This window comes from Canis lupus, chromosome 2 (assembly GCF_011100685.1).
Source record: "Canis lupus familiaris isolate Mischka breed German Shepherd chromosome 2, alternate assembly UU_Cfam_GSD_1.0, whole genome shotgun sequence".
NCBI classification, from domain to species: domain Eukaryota; kingdom Metazoa; phylum Chordata; class Mammalia; order Carnivora; family Canidae; genus Canis; species Canis lupus.
In genome coordinates, this window is record NC_049223.1 from 47,586,865 (window position 1) to 47,605,788 (window position 18,924).

The 18,924-nt window shown below is 43.8% G+C and overlaps 1 long non-coding RNA gene across 1 annotated transcript in view; it reads left to right on the forward strand.

The window, feature by feature from the left end:
• The window catches only part of LOC119871109, a 189,150-nt gene that overhangs the window by 19,171 nt on the left and 151,055 nt on the right, over positions 1-18,924 (forward strand). Inside the window, exons 4-5 of the long non-coding RNA XR_005355590.1 lie at positions 12,193-12,361; positions 15,545-15,642. This is a non-coding gene — a long non-coding RNA (uncharacterized LOC119871109). The remainder of the gene's footprint in view (positions 1-12,192; positions 12,362-15,544; positions 15,643-18,924) is intronic.

The window sequence follows — 18,924 nt, forward strand, 5'->3', positions numbered from 1 at the left end:
TGTGTGGCTTTCCCCAGCCGTTAGCAGACCATCTCCTGGGACTGCCTAAAAGCAGATTACCCTCATGCTCCTTTTGCATCCAGATGAAATCTAGTTCAAGAAAACAGCAGGGCAGCTCGCTTTAAAAGGGAAAAGTAAAGAGATTTTACCAGAGAGCAACCAGCTCTATAAGGAGCAGAGGAGAAAAGGAGGGATTTGGCCACTGCTTTGACGGACTCTAAGTGACTCCTCAGGACTAAGAGGCCAGTCAGCCACCTGCTGCACACAGTGTCCAGTTGCCCTGGCAACTCCCCCCATGATCCTTCTGGATGCCTCTCTCCTTTCTCAACCTCTTAGAGGCTGAAAATCCTTTCTCTTTCTCCCTGCTCCCACTCTTCCAGGGCACTGCCTACTGGTAGACTCACAGCTATTACAACAGCCTCTTCTGGACTGTAAGTTCCTTGAGAACAGAGATTGGGAATCCCCAGATAACTACTAACTAAATATAAGTTAATATAGACATGTATAATTTTTTTAAAAATGTATCTACATATTAATATGTATAATTGCCTAGTGCCTGGAACACAGTAAGGACTTGATCACTATTTGGTAAAACAAAAAATGGAGGGATAAGTGAAACATGCACTCAGTTTCTGAGCTCCTTGCTATTCTCCCATTCTATGTGCTTTTGTTTTTCCTTATTATTGAAAAGAATAATATTATTCCATTTATTTGAAAGGAAAAAATCCTAAAGTCTCATCAGCTCAGGCTGGCATAACAAAATACCTGAGACTGGGGGCTTCAACATGGACAATGATTTTCTCACCATTTTGGAAGCTGGCAGTCCACAATCACTGTGCCAGCATGGTTGGGTTGTGGTGAAGTTCCTCTTCCGGGTTTAGAGAGGGCCACCTTGCTACGTGCTCACAGGCCGTTCCCTGTCTGCCTTCGGTGGGAAACAGAGCTGGTTTGAATCTCTTCTTAGAAGGTGCACTAATCCCATGATGGGGGGGCTCCACCCTCATGACTCTTCAAACCTAATTGCCTCCCAAAGACTCCATCTCCAAATACCATCATGTTGGCAGTTAGGACTTCAATATATGAATTTTCCAGAGGGGAGCGATGTACCACACACATAGATACTCTGTTTTTAACGTCCCAGCTAGCCTCCGCCATATGTAGTAGTAGTAGCCTCTAGCCTCATTGCCACTTCCCTTCTTTTGCTCCCCCACTGCTCATCTCTTGCATTTGAGGAGTGCAAATAGAATACGTGGGGAGGGGCTAGCGCACCTCCCTCCCCTGCATGCTCTGTGCAGCAATTACCTTCTTGAGAGTATCTCTCCACTAGCAGATTAGAAGTTCAAAAAAACTCCGCTCATTGCTGACCTGAATAGAATTGTGGCAGCTGATAAGGCAAGGCATCTATGGGGTCTGCAGCTGGAGGCTGGTAAGGGAAGGGCTGGGAGCTGGTTCTGGTTCCCAGCATCCCTGGGCACACAATCTGGTAGATTATTGACAATGCTGAGTGATGTGGTTGGCATTTATTAGTTTTCAATAGCTGCTATAAAATGAACTTCACGCCATCTGCAAAATTAGGATTCAGAAGCGGCCCTGGATATTAAAATATCTATGGCTGCCCCTGCTATTATATAAAATTTTACATTTTATCAGCTCCCCATGAGACTAGGAGTATAAATTAAGATACATATTTAGAAGGCAGTAAATAAACTTAGGAAAGCAGCAGTACAATTAATGAATGGACAGAAAATTGCATATGGGAGGAGAAATAGTTTTTCTACATAGAGAGAAGCTAAAAAGGATTTAAACTTTCTCCTGTCACTATCATTAACACAGTAATAGCAAAAATAATATACTAAAATTCATAAGAAAGTTTTTTAGTAAAATGGACAAACAACTCTGTAACAGATCCAGCAAGTGATAGACTTCTCCCATCCAGTTGGTCTATAGAACTTGTCTCAGAAGGATCCTATAGTATTCTCTCCAAAAGAGCAAATGTTTTAATCAAAAGAATTCTATAGCAGCCGCTCCAAACCCTTATTCTAATGCCACCCAATTTTTTTTTTAGCATAATTACTCTACGTGTCACTTTCTCTTTGCCCTACATTCCTACTGAAGACCCAATCACAGCGTGATTCAAGGATGCAGTAGTAAATCAGGGCAATCACTATCTCTACAAAGTGGCAGGCAGGTATGACTCAGAGACTGATCCTAGACAATCACCCATTGAATGAGTGGTACTCACTCTGGTAGTGGCCCTCAGGCAAGACTGCTGGTAAAGGGACAAGCCCCTGGCTCTGGTAAGATTTCCAGGAAACTATAGTTCTTGCATTTGTCTGGAAAGTTCCCTCCCACATCCCTCCTTCTTCATGCCGTTAGAAATACACAGAAAAAATGTCTCTCATCTTTTCTAGCAAGGAAATGCTGTGTCAACCCATATTTATTTATGAAGTCTGTGATCAGGTCTGTGCCTCAGAGCGAGTGGGTGTCAGAGTATGCTTCTGACAGTAATCAGTCTTCCCTCTGCCCCACCAGGCTGGCCCTCACAACCAAGTCGGAGTCAGACATGCATGGGGAGAGGAAGCGGTGGGTTACAAAGACGAATATTTTCATGTCGTGGCTGCCCAGGATGAGGCTACCACTCATGCCCTCACTCCCACTCCCAAACTGCTCTTGACTTCCACTGCACTTCTACATCAATCAAGTCTGGCCTGGGGACGCAGGGCTCTCTGGATGAGTCTTTGAAATGCTGCTTGTACTAATGGTGGTCAGAGCCTTAGGAGGCCATTCCCTGAAGTATCACTGAACTGAAACATAATCCAAAAGATAGAAAAGGCTTTGGCCTACTGCTTTATATTAGAACAAAAATAATCATGGTAATAGCTTGCCTTCTCCTTGATACCTTTCATTCAGTAATATCAAGCAATTTGTACGCAAGTAATTAAGAAAACACTCCTTTGTGGTAAGTTGCCAATTTAGCTCCCATTTTAAGGAGAGACAGAAAGAAGCTTAATGATTTGCCCCAGGGGAGACCCAGAGTAGGTAGCAACAGCATTGGGTATGCAGTGATTTGTGGCATAAGATCTCTCCCTATTTGTCTCTAATCCCCAATATTGGGCTCACAAAATTGCTTCGGAGCAGAGTTGGCCTTCAGTCTCTTGGGTGGTGTTGCTGTGTTCTATTCAAGAGCCGCCTGGTTCTGGTACGGAGGCAGCTGCATTTCATAGCTGTTGGTGAATATTTTCGTACTCTCCTTTCATCACATGATGTATATCATTCCCCTCGCTGGCATTTCCAATCACTGAGAGCAGCAGAACCACGGAATGAATTGGAGCACTGTAATTTCTCCCCCTCATTGATTTGGGGGAAGGGAGGGAGGGGGTGAGGAGGGGCACCAGGAAGGTGGAATGGTCTTTCAAATTTCCCAACCGCAGCACCATCCTATGTTACTTGTACCACTGTACCACGGAACTGCTTATACAAGCTTTCTCTCTTGTATTTGCCTGTCTTCCGCCAGTCTCCTTAGCTGGCCCACACTGCTTCTTCCCTTGAAAAACTGGAGTCTTCAGAGACCCAGTGGATGGTTGGGGGCAGGCGGGGGGAGAGGGGTGCCAGGATCCTTAGTAACCAGAGTGCAGGGCACCAGCCTCGGCCTGCCTGTGCTCTTGCTTCCTCCTGCTCATGAGCTCTGCTGTTGGTCAGAAAGTAGTTTTGAATGGAGAGTAGGAAATGCCATTTGGTATTAGAGAAGGCATCGTTTGATGGTAGTGGTCATTATTCGTAATTAGCCTTTTCATGTTGAAATGCTGGGTATGGAGGCTGCTGTTGCTGCTGCAAGATACGTCATTAAATTTCTATCTCGTTCATGTGAAATTTAAGCTGACAAAGGGGAAAAGATGAGATTGCTTTTAAACGCATTTTTCACTCTGAGGCCGACCACGAACTTGGAGGATTTGGAGTGGAGGTGTAAAAATTCTTGGTGAAATAGACAGAACTTGGAGGTAGAAGATAGAATTTATAACTGCTATTAAAATGGTTGCTGGGGTTCTTGAAGGTAACTGTGAGCTGTGTTCTTAAATACCTTCAATAATTATAGCAGTAATTAGCACAGGTAGGCACACATGAAAGTGTAACATGCAAGCAGATAAATATACTGGCAACTGTATCAATAAAACACTTGCAAACATAAATTACTATATAAATGCTGATTAATTACAGAAGCAGGCATACTGGATGGGATGGTTATTCATATTACTGCAAAGAGAAACAGGCAAGCAGGCAGTGCAGTCTTTTGAGAACCTGGCTCCCTCCTGCCTCCTTTCTTCAGCCTCCTGCAGTGGGTAGCTACCATCAGGAAGGTGAGGCCTCTGCTCCTCCACTGTCCACCCTGACAGCCACTAGCCACATGTGGCTGATGAGCACTTCAGATGTTGCTAGTCCCAGATGAGATGTGCTGCACATATAAGACAGACACCAGATTTAGAAGGCTGAGTGTGGGGAGGGGAAAAAAAAGAGACAAAGACAATGTAAAGTGTCCCCTTAATAATTTTTATATTGATTACAAGTGGGAGTAATATTTTGGATAGCTGGAATTAAGTTTTACTTTACCTGTTGTTTTTACTTGTTTAACATGGCCATTAAAAAATTAAAAAATTATATTTGTGGCTCAAGCTTGAGGCTTGAAGTATGGTTTGTGTTTATTTTTAATCCAGGCCATTTTATTTAATAAAATTTTATAAAACTCAATGCCTCAGCCATACCCAGAGGAACCTTAGTTGCAGTTGCAGGCAGAGAGGAAGGTCAGACACAGAGAAGTGCCACCTGGAAGGGCAGTGGAGCAAGCGAGCGCTTATAGGACTGCCATCAATCCAGGGCACACACCTCCCCTTTCCCACTGTTGTGTGCCCTGGATTGATGGCAGTGTGCTCAGGACATGCTGAGCACCTGAATAGCTGCCTCCTGGTGACAGCCCCTAATGGGAGCCAGCCCACCTTGGTGCATCCCCTGCAGCCAGGCTTGGGGTCCCTCACCAGGTGCCCCAGGGACCAGCAACACCTACATTGGGCTGGGAGCCCCTGATGCCACCTTGGTTCATGTCAGGCTGGGGCAGAGCTCCTGGGGACCCCGGGCACCCCATTTCCTCTTGAGACTAGCTCTGCTGAAGGACACACTCTTAAAGTGATCAGACCCCAAACATGCTCCAGTGGGCACAGGACAGGTTTGCTTAGGGCATCCTAGGAAACTGACTTGGAATTTGAGAAACATCCCCACAAAATAGTTCAGGTTGCCAGTACCAAACCAGTAAGAAAATGTAAACTTCCTCCTACAAAATACAAAGTACACCTGTTTTAGCAAATGTCACTATTAAACTAGGTCATTTTTAGGTTACATGAAACAGAAATCATGTTTTTCCTTGGAATTGTGATATATTGCCCATTTCAGGGTAAGGGAGTTGAAGCACATTTTTATTGGATTCTGCTGCTCAGGGCTATTGAATCTGTTTGCAAGGCAAAGCAAGGCAGAGAGAGAGAGAGAGAGAGAGAGAGAGAGAGAGAGAGAGAGAGAGAGAGAGGAGAGCACCACCAGGGCTCCCTAGGCCACATCCTGCTGCTCTGACTCACCTGCCTGTGAAACAAGGGAGATAAGCTGAGGCTATTTCTCAATGTTGGGAAGGATGGTGGTGAACCAAGGAGGCAGGCAACCCTCAGCCACCCCAGGATGACCACCTTTGTGGGCACCAGACACTTAGTAATAGAAAGAGGTTTGATATTTAGGCTGCTTATCTGTAAAAGGCAGAGGAAGCAAACCATGTGATTATCCTTCAGCATTTTGGTAGGCACCTATCTTACTGCCAGCTAATTATTTGTGAGGAAAGGGGGCAGGAGCAGGCCTGAGCGGGGCTGACCTTGCAGTGGAAAAAGGAAGTGCTTGTTAGGGTGACTTCTGTGATACTGGCCTCAGAATTCACCACATGCTTGGCTTGCAGGGCACCTACTGGTCTTGAATTTGTCTTGAAGAGGACTTGTAAGAATTCATTCATAAACTGTACTATCTGGTACAGAGTTTAATTGTTGATGAATATTGATAGTTGTGAATTCTAGGTTATGGTGCTATAGTCTGGGCTGGGTTACTGAAAGCACTTGAATTCTTGCTTGCATAAGCTTATGAACTTCAGAAGGCTGTAACTCTATGCACAATTAAATTAATTAGTGCAACACCCTACAATTGTGTGCAAATCTGATATTTGAAGATTAATGCATTTGACACATATAACAGAATTATAAACCTTTAAATGTCACTTAAACTCAGAAACCATGAATATGCAGACTACATGGAACTGGAGGCCTCTCCTTCTGACATGACAGCCCCATGGGTCACCAAGTAGAGGAGACTATTTTTAAATGTCCCACCTTTCTTAGAGATGTTTATCTTTCAAAGCACTTAGTGCTCACCTGCTCCAATCTCACCCTGACCCAGATTGAGCAATGAAGGATGTAAGACCCAGAGAGAAAATGGTTTGTCCGAGATAACATAACCACTGGTGACGACCGCAGGACTCAAATACCCCCAGCCAGGCCCTCTCCTCACAGGGTGGTCTCAGGGCCTCAAGACCTAGGGGAGGCTCACATACTCTAGGACTGGACACGGAAATGTCACAAGTCAGGTCAGCAAACAAGTCTGTGCCCCTCCCTTGTCAAACACACCTTCCTAGTGGCCCAGCAGTTTAGGCTCCAGGATGTGATTGTTAGGCTTCTCTGGATACCCAGAACGGGACCCAGAAAGGAGATGCAAGCTCTGGAAGGGCATGTGCCATTGGCCCTGTGGATTGCTTTTCCCTGCAGAGTGGGAGCCCAGAGGAGTGCCAGAGCTGGATGCTCTGAAGCACAGGCCAGTAGGACTCCATTACCAGCATTTAGTTCCTCCAGCCTGACTCTCAGTCCTGCATGTTATTTCTCTGCCACGACACTTCTTTATGCACGATTTAATGGACATATAACCCCGTTTTACCATGATAATAATTAATTCCTGACGGGGGAAGTTCTTGGGTCTTAGGAAATAACAACAACAAAAAGCTGAAGTGCTAATTTCCTTGGAACATTCAGATTTCATTGTTTGTCCTTCTGTCATCCTGCAGGCACCTTGGCACACACACACATGCACATGTGCATGCCCAACCCCACCCCCGCATCCCTACAAGTAAAGTCAGGGGTCCTCCTTCAGGCACAGTAATCAAAGTCTTTCCCAACATTTGTTTGTTTATTTGTATTGAATCACTAGAACTATACTGATGTGCATGTTGTTTTCCTAAATTTACATAGTGTGTTGAAGGGGCCCTCTCTCTTGAGCATCCCACACTGCTCTGGAAGTGTGGCTAGCTTTCCCTGTGTTGTAAAGGAACACAAAGCAACGCTTTATTTCTGCAAATATTTGTCACAATGAAGCTTTTAAATGCTACAGAACATAGAAGGATTTTGTTTTAATTAAAGTACCATTGTAAGGAATTTTTGTAAAGCCATCTCTTTGTGACTATGGTCACGGAGCATCTTGGAAGCAGGAGAGTGAGTGAACAAGGAAGGTAGGTTCAGAATGTCCTGCTCTGATGGGCAGCCCGGGTGGCTCAGCGATTTATTGCCACCTTTAGCCCAGGATGTGATCCTAGAGACCTAGGATCAAGTCCACGTTGGGTCCCCAGCATGGAGCCTGCTTCTCCTTCTACCTGTGTCTCTGCCCCCCACCCCGTGTGTGTGTGTGTGTGTGTGTGTGTGTGTGTGTGTGTGTCGTGAATAAATTTTTTTTAAAAAATCTTAAAAAAAAAAAAAGCAAAAGAATGTCCTACTCTGAGAGGGATTGTTTTTTTTTTTTTTTTTTTTGAGAGGGATATTTTTAAATGATCCATCGAGGACAGTGACTAGAAATCCTCTCAAGATTTCTGTCCTTTTAGCTTCTGAAATCCTGCTGGCCCAGTCTTGTGCACAACACAAGCCCCTGGGTGGTGATGTCACATCGCTAGGGGCCCCAGCCCGGCAGGCGTGGCTCAGTGCTTGAAGGTCCCTTAGTAAGGTTTGGACAGCTGTGTGAACTGTGTTGTGTATGTGTCTGTTCAGGCTCCAGTTTGGGAATAATGACTATACTGTGTACTTATGGCCACCTGATCTTAATCATTCAAAAGATTTAAGAGAAAGGTTATCAGCCCCGTACATGAATATGATATTAAGACTCTTGCTGAAAATTAAATCATACGTGCACAGCCCTCACCACCTCCTACATAATGGCCTGCCCTGTGTGCAGTCCCTGCCTCCCTGTCTCCAACCTAATAAGCCATCCATTTATTTACCTTTGCCATGTTCCTTTTGCCCTTTGACAATGAACCATTCACAGAAGTAAAAGGCATGAGAAAGGGGGTGGAGGAGGGGTCCCAATACCTCCCTGGTTCCCAGCCTCTATGCCAGGGAATGGCCAAAACAGGAAATGGAGCAAATGAAAGTTTACCCAAGGAAAGGGAGAAAGAATTGAGAAGAGAAAAACACAAAATGACCTTCCTCCTGGCCATTGCTCTGAGAGCTGGTGTGGCCTGAGGGTCACAAATCTTGAAGTTCTTTCCTCTGGAGCGGTCTGTAGACCAACATTTGGGACTTGGCCAAAGGGGAGGATCGGGAAGGGTGCAGGAGGGTGGGACAGGACTCCTGGCTTGCCCCAAGAACGATTTGGTTCTGCCCAATTTGCTTAGCCTTTCAGCCTGGCTTTCTGGAACTCTAAAACTAGGATAGTAATACCATAACATCCCTGCTTTATTCAGAATAATTGAGAGGATGAAATCATTTCATGAATTATTTTTGAAAGAAACATATGAAACCTCTGTTCGGCATTTGAGGCTCATTTTACTTTGCCTCTCAGAAAGTGATTGGAAAAGGAACTGAAACTGTAGGGTATCCTTTCTTTCTCTCTTTAAATCAATCCATAAACATTTCTGGATATTCTGTGGTGTATTCAACCCGCCCCATGTAAACTGCAGTCTGCGAAGGCACGGAATGCCCTGCCTCCGGCCCCCACTCCTTCCAGGCCCTACCCCCCCCCCCTCAGGGGCCTGCGGCTAAGGTCCCAGCAGGATTCGGGGCTGAGGCCTTTGTGAACTTAAGAATGGATCATCAATTTTCAAGGCATTCTCTTAAATGTTCAATCTTCATGAATACAAGTGTATCTGTGCAGAGCAATATACCCCCAAATACCATATTCACAGACGAAGGCAGTGGTGCAGCTGCTCCTGTCAAGTCTTGGACCGACTCCTTCCATGTGACCAGCTCCAGTGGACACTTCTCCATTCTCAGTCTGTTGGGACTGTTCAACTAATTTGACCACTTCCTTTTACCTGGAACACTTCCTTCTCGGCTTTTGTCACACTGCTGCCTCTTGGTTTACCTCAGTGGCTCTTTTCCTTCTCCTGCTGTTTCCACTTCCTATTCCACCTGTTGATATTCCTCAGAGCTCCACCTCCTTCCCTCTTTCTTTCTTTATCTTGCTTGCTTTTTCTCTCTGTCCTCTTACTCAACATGCTCTCATCATTTCCAGACTTGAATTCCATGGATATAATAGTACCAAATATATAACTGCATCTTATACCTCTCAGAAACCATGTTTTTATATGCAACTACTCTTCTGATGTTCCTCACGGGAAGAAACATCTCAGTTGTAATAGTTTTAACATTTTCAAATCAGAAGTCTTCATTTCTGGGTCCCCCAGTGACTTTGCACCTCACTATCTCCTCACCCAGCCTGTGGAGACAAAACTGTGAGGTCAGTCTTGATTCTCCACTTCCCTACACTCTCACCACCCAACCTACAAATTCTATAGAATGAACTTGAAGAAATGTGTCCTGAATCTGTCCATCTCCACTGGCCTCTCTACTTGTACTTTTATCCTACCCCCCAACTCAATTCCTCTTCCGCACAGCAGGGGAGTAAATTATAAAGTAAATCAGATCAACAGGAGGCATAAATTGTATCCTGCCTTTTCTCCACTCAACACTCGTTAGTGGCATTGTTTCCCCTGGAACAAAAAATTTCATTCTGCACTACACACTATTGGGTTCTGTCCATCTGTCCCCCCTCAGCTATGCCAGGTTCTACCCTTGCTCAGTGATTTCCAGCCACACTGACCTTCTCTGAGTCTCAAAGACCCCCCAACTCTACTCTGATTCAGGGTCTTCGAATGCAGTTTTCCCTGCATACCGTAGCGCTGGTCTCTTTTACTCTTGTGCATTTCACTTTAAATGCCATATCCTCAAGAGGCTTCTCCAGCAAACCTCTATAAAGACAGTTTACCTCACAATGCTTCCATTTCTTTCTACCTTAACTCTTTATTTGTTCCTTTATTAACCTTGTCCTCATAGTAATTTTTTTTTCTATTGGAAAAGTTTCTGATGGAACTTTGGTTTCACCTGTGTCCTTCAGCAAATTGTGAGCTCAACAAAGGCAAGAATGGATCCTGTCTAACTTGTTCCCACTGTATTCTCGCTGCTTAGCACAATGCAAATGAATAAATGAAGAATTTGAATCTCAGTAATACTGGTAAGAGTTTTGTAGTCCTTTTCCTCAAATTGGAGTTGCAGTGTGATTTTAAGACTTTGGACAGGGCCATCTTGGTGTCACAGTGGTTGAGCATCTGTGTTCAGCTCAGGTCATGATCCGAGGGTCCCGGAATTGAGTCCCACATCAGGCTTCCTGCAAGGAGCCTGCTTCTCCCTCTGTCTATGTCTCTGCCTCTTTCTCTGTGTCTCTCGTGAATAAGTAAAATCTTAAAAAAAAAAAAAAAAAAAAAAAAAAGACTTTGGACAGACTTGAGACCTCTATCCCTGTAGGAACCTCTCAGTGGCCATCTTGGGTAGCTTCAAGTCTCTCATCGGCCACATTCATATAGAATTTGGTATCACAGAAAATGTCTGAAGTTAAAATCATGTATGCCTGATTTGACTTCTTCATGAAAACACTGCTCCCAAATAACTCTTTATGGAGACAACCATCAACCCAGCATTTAATTAATTTAAATAGGGCAACTATATAATTTATTGTCTAAACCGAGGTGCTTCTGAGAATAAAAAGGTATGCTTGAAATAATAACTCAAGGACAAGAAGCATAAATTAGGACTGTCCCAAGCAAATCAGGAGAAGATGCCCTAACATTAAAAGACATCACTGGGGTGCCTGGATGGCTCAGTCAGTTAAGCATGTGCCTTTGGCTCAGGTCATTATGTCAGGGTCCTGGGATCCAGTCCTATGGCAGGCTGCCTGCTCAGTGGGGAGTCTGCTTCTCCCTCTCCCTCTACCCCCTCCGCCCCCCACGGACTTGCACTCTCTTTCTCTCAAATAAATAAAATCTTAAAAAAAAAAAAAAGAAAAGGCATCGTCCTTTACTGTGTGGCTCACATCTTCCTTAAGGCTTGCAATTAACCAAGTTAACCTACCGGTTAATCATAATATTATATTTCAATGATATGTACTAATAGCTTACCCCACAAAAATTTTTACTATTTTCTCTGTGATTATGATCTATTTTGTATTACAACAAAATTAGTATGTAAGATAACATAGTTACAAATAGGTGGGAATCCAGAGGATTGATTTCTTTTTCTTTCTTTTCTTTCAATTTTATTTATTTATTCATGAGAGACACACAGAGAGAGGCAGAGACATAGGCAGAGAGAGAAGTAAGTTCCCTGCGGGGAGCCTGATGTGACACTCAATCCCAGGACACTGGGATCATGACCTGAGCTGAAGGCCGATGCTCAACCACTGAGCCACCCAGGTGCCCCCCCGGAGGGTTTCTTCTGGGAGAATTTGATAGGCATCTCTGAGAAGATACTCAAAGGGGAATCACAGTCTCTTGATAGATGACTTTTTGATAAATCGATAATAAAAATAATAGTTAATGTGTATTGAGCCCTTATATACCTTATCAAATGTAAAACGCACTTTACATTTCTAACTGAAGGGATCCTCAGAAGAGCACCAGGGAATACTTAGTATTAATCTCCTTGTATTACACGTAAGGAAACAGGTTCACAAGTCTAAACACATTGCCCAAGATCACAAACTAGTGAGCAGCAAAGCCAGGCTAACCCCCAGATGGGCCCTTCCCAAAGCCTGTATTCTTGTTTGCCTCATTTGTTTACCTAACTTCCTTTTCTTCTTACCATTTAGGTGGACATCAGACTCTACTCTTGTTCCCCCTTGGGATGCTCTCCTTCCATTCTGCAAGGTGCTCCTTTCGGTGCTGTGATGGAACAGTTACAGGGATATTTCTGGCATAATGCTCAAGGGTTGCTGCAGGATGAGGGCCTCTTGTCTTGTGGCCCCCTGCCTGGAGGAGGTGAGTCAATATTACATTTGAAAAAGATCTTGGAGGGCAGCCCCGGTGGTGCAGTGGTTTAGCGCCGCCTGCAGCTTGGGGTGTGATCCTGGAGATCTGTGATTGAGTTCCACGTCAGGCTTCCAGCAAGGAGCCTGCTTCTCCCTCTGCCTGTGTCTCTGCCTCTCTCTAAATAAATAAATAAACAAACAAACAAACAAATAAATAAATAAATCTTTAAAAAAAAAAGAAAAGATCTTGGATATTTTGGACCACAGTCCATTCCCCTCGTTTTATACATGAGATAACCAAGGGAGTGAATTGACTTGCTCAAGGTCACACAGCCTTGCTGTCAAAAGCCAGAACCAGTACCCAGGTCTCCTGCTTCCCATGATGCTGTGGTGTAGACATAACATTTGGGATACAGTCTCTTCAGAAAAAAAGGTTTCCATGTAAATATTTTATAGGCTATGTAAGTACTACATATTCAGGAAAACGATGTAAATGTTTTATAGGCTACGGCACAACTGTGAAGTTTAGAATTAAGCCTGTGGTTCTGAGCAGTGCCACCTGTATGTGGTGTGATAGAGTGCATTCCTGTCTGTGGATGTCTGTCCTGGAGTTGTGTCTGCATTTTCCTGAGCGGCAGAATTTCGACTGCAGAGCCAGTGGCCTCCCCACCCTTCATGTTCCCACTGTGCCCTGGCAGAGGAGTGCAGCCTACCAAAGAAAGGGCTGAGGAAAGAGATCACACATCCTTAACAGAGTTTTGCAGCTGTCTCTAGGGAATGCAATTTCTGGCTGCCCTAAAAGACCCAAGCTAGAAAAAATTCAGAGATAGCCAGGCATCCCAGGCCCCTCTGGGGTGCTGCGTCCATGCTGCTGACCAGTCAGAAGCTGTTCCCTCTGCTCAGTGTGAAGGTGGGGTAACCACCTGCAACATTAGATGTTGGGACCCTGTGCTTCACCATCTGGCTTAGAAGTGCTTAGAATGTTTTTATTCTGGAAGAAATTCCTTTTTCTCCTTTTCCTCCAATCTTTCTCCCTCATTCTGACTGCTCTGGCCATTCCTCGTTGGTTATAACATTGGATGGCAGTGGCCAGCAGGCATAGAGAAGTCAACTTTCAATAAAGAACATAGTACTTCATTGCCATTAATAATTCTGGGCTAATTCCACCCTATTGAAGTAAAGTGTCTATCCAGAAGCAAGGACAAAAACCTCTAATAACCAACAGCCACAGTGGCCCTCACCAGGTACTTAACACACATCCCTCCTTAGCCCTTGGTATGAGCTCCTCATCTTTCAGCAGTGGAAAAGATGCTGCTTGGACCTGGGGCCCTGCCCAGCTCGTGGCTCACACCTCCTACTCTTCTGGAGCCTCTGACTGCTCCATTAAGAAGGACCTGCCCATCTCAGGCTGTGAAACAGACTGCTTCCTCTGGGCAGATGTGGGGACTCTAGATCTCTCTCTCTCACACACACACACACACAGCTTGGTAGCACATGAGCCCATCTCACTGTTAATCCCTAGGCTTTCATCCCAAGCTCTGTTTGCAGCTTGGCTCCTGCCCTGTTCCTAAGACCAAGGTTCTCCTCCTACCCCCACTCAGGAAACCAGGCCCTGTCTTAATCCTGATGGTCTCATGGATTTTTCTTGATAATCAATCACCAGGAACAGACTTGGGAATTTTTAGAGAAAGTTTAGAATTTTAAAACACCGTAAATATTAAATAATCTCCTTTCAGTGGTAGGATTCTCCAGAGAAACAGAACCAATAGGAGATAAATAGAATTTATTACAGGAATTGGCTCATATGTTTATGGAGGCCAAAAAGTCTGGCAATCTGCTATTGGCAAGCTGGAGACCCAGGAAAGCTGGCGGTGTCCTACAGTCCAAGTCTGAAGGCCTATGAATTAGGAGTGCCAGCATCTTTAAAAAAGCAGATTCATCCTTCCTCTGCCTTTTTGTTCTCTTCAGGCCTTTAGTAGATTGAATGCCCACCTACATTGATGAGGGTGATCTTTACTCAGCCTACAGATTCAAATGTGAATCTCTTCCAGAAACACCCTCACAGACACACTCAGCAATAATATTTTATAGCTATATGGGCATCCCTTAGCCCAGTCAAATTGACACATAAAATAAATCATCACAACTTGCCTCCTCTTAATTCCCACCCAATGTAAAATTAAAAATTAAAAAAAAAAAACCCTGCATCATAAAGTTTTGGAAAGGATAGGAAATTCACACATATACCAAAGTTAAAATATATTCTACCTATATTTTCTGTTCTTCTTGATCTGTGTATATTTGTCCCTCAGCATGAAATGTAAGGAGCTAACTTATTAGGTTCTACTTACAGGTCCTGTTAATGAGCATACTGTGTGGGTTACAGTTATATTAGCACTCCACTCCTGACCTTGTAATAATTCTGAAATAAACTATAATGGAATCACATCTTTTATGTATCAGTATGACTTAAATGTGTGTTAACACTGGCATACTACATACACTTATTCCAGAGTTACTCATGAGCACTCAGAATTGAAAGGCACATGTTCGAGCATTATCTTTCTGGACACAAACACACAAGGGATGTTTCCTTCAATGTGGAGGTGACTGAAATTGCCACAGGTCCATGTGGCATCACCTTTCAAAGGCAATCACTTCTTTCCCTTCCTGGGGTGAATACTACTTTTCCTGGCCTCTAGAGTGTAGTCAACTCTTGGTTCTTATTTCAACATGACCTAGTATATAGATGAACCATGAGGAGAAAGTTATAGTTAGTAGATGAATGGGGAAAAATTTTAACTTCATAAAAATTAACAAAAAAATCTATATCTTAGAGGAAAACTGTTCAAAAGTATATACCAAAGATTCAGGGCCAGTGTTAACCCAGCTAATTGTAAAACTCCCTTGTGCTGAAACCACACCCCTCACACCCCCTACCCCCCCACCCCTGTTTTCATCTGTACACACAGGAAGGGAAGGAGCCAAGACACAACCAGTTGCTAGGGAGTTGTGGTCAGTTGTACATTCACATTGGTGTACTTTCCCTTTCTATTAAGGTATGGGCCAACCAAGGGGTCCTTAATTTTTCCTCCTTCTCAGATTTTATGTTCTTTTAATCTGAGAGTAAAGAGAAAGATGAGGGGTGTGCTCTGCACAGCAAAACTTGAATTTTTTTTTTTCGAAACCCCAGGACCTGGAGCTTTTAAATTAGTGCTGGAACATGGAGGGGCCAAGGTTGCAAGGAATGATTGGGCAGAAAAAAACAGTGAAGGAGCTGACACTAAGAAGGTGGGTAATTTAGCTTCAGAGCTACGTGGCTCAACTGTGATGCATGGGACCTGGTGTGAGAGACACTGCACAGCGACACGTTGTGCAGTCGGCTGGCGGTAGAACCCTGAATGATTGCCGTGGTGGCAAGTAGAGGCTGCTAGCAAAAACAAGATCAAGCTGGTGCTGCACTTTATCACCTCAGCCATCTGTTGGATGGCTTAGAAAGCAGAGGGCCATTTGCTAAGTGACAACTGATGTCATTTTATTCTAATGTTCAACCAAAGAAGAACTCTGCCAAGACGCAGACAATAATAACATGCTATTTTGCCACTTTTCATCAAGCAATTTGTGTGATGTTTTGAATCCCTTAAGTATTATTCTTGTGTTCTGTTTATACTTTGATAGCATCTGTAGAGCAGGAAGTGTGTGCCTGAATATTAGATGTCATTTTAAGGAAATTGTTCATCAGATCCATTGTAGACAAAGTTTCACCTGGATTTTTTTGGCTGCCATTACGGTTACCTGTAACTTCTTCACCTCTCGTGCTCTCACCTGCTCTTGTGCCTTAGCTCAAACACCTGCCTGCTGATGGCATGTGGGTGCATCTTGTGGTGCTGCCAGTGACTTGGATTTGACCCTAGACTTAGACTACCTGGAGCTCCAAGCAGGTGGTCTGCACATTTCAAAACCATAGCTGAGTCCTTAGACATTGTACAGGCCCCTTATATGTCCTGTCTTTGTCTTTGGAAAGTGTATGTTTGCTCTGCTATAAATGATGGATATTGTTTCAGGAGAGGCTGGATTTTCCTCAGAGTTCTAATCAATATCATTGTTGATCTCTCTCTCTCTCTCTCTCACACACACACACAAATGATAATTCCTTATGTGGGAAGCTTTAGCTTGATCTCCACAATTTACCATTGTCTTTGTCATAGAGACATCTACATGGTTTATAATACTGGATTTATAATTGACCTGAGAATAAACTCTTACACATTACCAAATATGCAGGCTTGCTTTCTTTTCATTCTACCTCCCTTTTCATCTTAGAATTTAGACTTCTAGTTATCAAGCCATTGTACTACTTGTCACCATTCCTCTTGGTGGTCCTCAATTATATTCAGAGATAGAACAACTACTGTCATTTTTTTAAAGATTTTATTTATTCATGAGAGACAGAGAGAGAGAGAGAGGCAGAGACATAGGCAGAGGGAGAAGCAGGCTCCATGCAGGGAGCCTGACGTGGGACTCAATCCCAGGTCTCCAGGATCACACCCTGGGCTGAAGGCAGGCTCTGAACCGCTGAGCCACCCGGGCTGCCCACTACTGTCATTTATTGAGGCCTTGTTGGGTGCCACAAGCTCTACAGGTACTTATATAGAACTGTGGCTCCCATCATTTTCACATCATGGCCTATATATCAAGTAAAACTTGAGTAGCACATTGGTTTAAATGGATGAGGCTGTCTGGACCTGGAAGCTTAGAGCTCCAGCTGTTCTAGGCAGGAATCCTGATGATTGAGGGGACACTATCTCAGCCCACCTTATCCCTTTCATAGTATAAAAGTAGGTCATGGCTCTGATAGAATATTTCATTCATTCTTCAAAATAGTACTTGGAGATAAATACTATTATCTGTTAGTTGCTTCACACATTCATGTACTTAGTAAATGGTAAAGCTAGGACTTGAATCTGGTGTGTTTGATCTCAGGCTACTTTTTTCCTATCACAAATCAAGCTGCTTTTATAGCTGGCCATGCTGACTTTATCAGCCTTGGAGATGTGGATGGTGGTCTAGCTAAAATGCAGGAGGACCTGTGTTCTGAGGGCCAGGATGGCACATAAGTCAGGCATCAGAGAGAGATCCCTATGTATTTTCACATAGGGATCTGCAAAGATCAGTGCTACAAAGAAGTCCTTCATCAGTCCTATGAAGAAGTCTGTAGAGAAAGGAAGGTTGACCATCTAAAGGTGTCATCTATCCAAAGGAGCTAGGTAGGCACTGAGGACAGCTACAGATGATCGGTCAGCACAGAAAGTCATCAGAGACAAGCATCAAAGGAAAGTCAAAGCCCCGGTGAAAGGTGGGGACTGACACAATTCCCTGAGCTAGGGATTCTTAATCTTTAAAGCCTCAGAATCATGTGGACAATTTGTTCAAACTCAGATTGCCCCACACACAGAATTTCAGTTCTAGTAGATTCAAGGCATGGCCGATAATTTGTATTTCTAACAAGTTCCCTGGAGAGGCTAAAAAGTAAATGTGGCTGCTTTATATGGAGGGCTGCAGTCTGGTCAGGGGCAGAAAGGGAACAAATGAAAGGACAGAGGTCTCAAAATCTTTGTCTCCAGCCACTTATGCTGCCCTTACTATGTACTTGAGTTAGGTCAGAAGTCATTAGAGTGACTTCATTTAATGCCCCGTGTCAGGTAACACCTGCTGTCTCCTGTCAGCCAGCATCCCAGGCACTTAGACTATCTCCTAGTTCAGGTGACTGTAGGAAACACATATTGATAAACATTTGCAGCCACTGGTGTGTTTAACCTTTGGTGTTTTTGCCAATAATCCAGTGTTCTAGTTCCATAGTTTTTTAACCTAAAGCTTAGAAATAGTGTTAATTACCCCCCTGCCCCTGCAAAAAAAGTAAGACTTTGTCTCCATTTTCTCTCCATTTGGCTGAAAAGAGAATACCAAATATTAAAACCTCTTATTTTAGTTGTGGGATTATTCAGGCAGTGACATCCATCCTTAGGATGCTATAGGAGCCTGAGTCTGAGTATCTCTCCCTTAGCCACAATTTCTTTCCTCCTTGTATCCTGAGCACAGCTAACACAATTAACTGGGCATGGATTGGTGGCTCATAAGCTATTTCAATCCCCATCTGGCTTCATTCCCTGTTGGAGAAGCTTGTCAAGGCAATCCTCCTCTAAATTTGAGTAAGCCTCTCTTCACTTACACTCCGTGAGGGTGGGGATGGAGGGCAGAATTGAATTTCTTCCGGAGCATGTTTGTTGGTTGTTTAGAAGGATGCAGGTAAGGCACAGGCAATTGCACCTTTATCCATGAACTTTAAAGAAGCCACAGATTTCAAAAGAAAATAAATCTTTTAATCCGTCTACAGCTACTCTCCCTTTTACTAAGTAACTGGCATTTAAAAGAAACCGTTACTGAGCATGCCTTCTGAGCCCCTTTGTAAGTGTTCACAAGAACTACTCCTAAGAGACAAGAGCTCCTGTCTTTCCAGAAGATAGATCCCATTGTGAATATTTAAGAAAAAGTCATATTTAGTCAAAATAGGCA